We start from the raw sequence: 2,638 nt of genomic DNA, 5'->3' as shown, positions 1-2,638 counted from the left end.
TCAGAGGCCTACCACCATCGAAACCTCTGATGGAGGAGATTGAGCTCCTCTAGGGCAATGTTAAACAGTATGGGAGTTTAAATAATGCCTTTAATGTTTCTATATTTAAATGAATCTCGACAATGGTTTGCTGCTCGATAATATCTAACGCTTGGGATTCGAACTATTTTGGATATCAGCATTGACCGTATAGGATGCCTTGCCGTTTGTTACTGATAAAGGCCATTAGAAGTCTTGAGAGTTTGCAAGAAGCAAAGCCGCTGTTGTGCTATATGTATTGCTGAAATTATGATGCTGGTAGCAAGATTTAGGGCGCGATTTGGTCCGTCAAACAATTCAAATATGTGTAATATCAATTGAGAAACTGATTGTTCCATAATTTTGGTCAGATTAAACATTAGCATATAATACTGTTTTGTAATCGCAATATTAAGTCTTCAGATGACAATAAAACTGAACCCATTGAGGTGTCACTAATTATTAGAGTTGGAATTTGTTGCGATATGTGGAAGACACAAAATAAATCCAGAAATCAAAACCCTTTGAAACTATTCAAAATTTTCACCGGAGACCCCATAAAGAATATATATATATATATATATATATAGCTCGCAGTATTTAACATAGAACTTTGAAATGTTGCACACAAATTGTTACTCTTAGAAAGCCTTAACATAATATTAGTTTTCCGGATTTTCAAACGAATGGGATGTTATTTGGTTAGAAAATTTCCCTACCAAAAACGTACCACGGGATAGGCTGTAAATTATGAAGGCCCTGAACTATTACTGGTATTACATCCATCTATTCACAAATTTGTATCTACATCTAATTATTTACTTTGTTTACATTTCCGAACTATTCAAGACCGGTTGTTAGATGCTAGTTAGGAGCATACACCAGCTGATTTGTACAATTTGGCTAGGTGAATACATGCCCATTGATTGGAACCTCAGCAACCTGTGTCCCGTGCACAAAAAAAGACGATATGTGCCAACTATAATGGAATATTTCGCATTCCCTCGCATATAAAGTGCTATCCAGTACTCTGTGAGTGAATGGCTGAAGCCAATGGTCAATGACATTATTGGACCAAACCAATGCGGCTCCAAGCCTGGCAAATCCACCACTGACCAAATCCTGGAAAATGCCCAAAAAACAAATCGACTCATGTGTCAGTTTGTCCTTCGATCATTTTAACATCCTGCTGGAAAAGGTCATACCAGAGGCAAAGGTGAACAGAAATGGCACTCTGTACACCAAACAACACAAGTTACTCGCCTTCTTTTCCACGACAAAGGGGTCTACGATCCGAGTCTTACACGGCCAACGTCAGTCACCTAAGCCCATTGTGTAAAAGTAATATGGTTGCTACAACTACAACAACCTACGCCGATGATATGGAAATAATGGGTCTAACATTGAGAGCGGTAACAGCCACCTTTGAACAAATTGAAAAGGAGTCTGCAGACGGTATCAATGAAATTACGATACTTGTTTAATCAGATGAGGCAGCTCTTGGAGTGTTTGAGAGAAAAATTCTTCGAAAGATCTATGGGCCGATCTGCGTCGACGGTGAAATAGACGTCCAATGAACCATAAGTTGTACCATCCTTTGTCGGACATCGACGTAGACGTATCGAGCTGCAGCGACTACGTTGGCTAGGTCATGCTGTGAGAATGGATGAGGATGCCCCAGCTCAAAACACATATAAAAGCGAGCCAACTGATGGTTGGAAAGATCAAGTGAAAGAAAACAACTCGGAACTTGGTCTTTTAAAGAGCTGCGCACAAGCTCGGTTTATGAAACAAATGTTCTGTCACAAGCTAGCTAAGTAAGCAAATTCCTGTTATCGTTGTATTGAATATTTCCGATATAATAATCTGAATCGCAGATTTTTTCAGGATTAATACTAATAACTGTAGATATATTTCTTTTTTTAACTTTTGTCTCGAATTTTTTTTATTTCCTTTTTTGTCGATCCAAGAAACATTTTTTAATCTAAGCGGCTATATGCAACATAACATCCGTATCCAATATTAATTTTGCATTGAACCTCATAGTCTCTGCTCCGTATCATTCTCTTTATAAAACATTTAAAATTTCTCTTATTTATTAAGAGAGTGGATAACACCGAGAACTGTTGCTTCCGAAAAGAAATATGGTAACACATTGCTCTTTGTTTCTACTCCACAGTCCATATCTCGCTAGCGGTGGTGGTGAATGAAAATGAATGAACCAAAGAAAGTGTATCAGTCGGGCACCGAGGCAGCAGTTGTTAAGGAAAACTTGTCGTGCTGAGTTGTGTCGTTGGTCGGTTAAAATAACACACAATTCTACTGTTGTTGTGTGTTATTCGTTTGTTTGTTAAATACCATGCCGTGCATGGTTGAATTGGCAAATACGAAAATTAGTGTGGAAAAAAGAAACGAATTGTTTCAAAACAAGTTTTGTGCTCGATTGATAAAGAAATAACCAAATTTGAAAAAAATATATCTCTACCGTGTTTGGTCTAATAATGATGGTTCAAAATTGATGAGTTTCATAACAGAAATTGGCATACGGTCGGGGTTTGTGGTATTTTCAATTCCAAGGCCTCCTGTCTTTTCCTTTTTTGATTTGATAAATGAAAATTAA

Source organism: Musca vetustissima, unplaced genomic scaffold (assembly GCF_032173495.1).
Source record: "Musca vetustissima isolate MV318-11 ecotype Yass unplaced genomic scaffold, APGP_CSIRO_Mvet_v1 utg7915, whole genome shotgun sequence".
In the NCBI taxonomy this organism is placed as follows: domain Eukaryota; kingdom Metazoa; phylum Arthropoda; class Insecta; order Diptera; family Muscidae; genus Musca; species Musca vetustissima.
Note: the sequence above shows the minus strand (reverse complement) of the source record.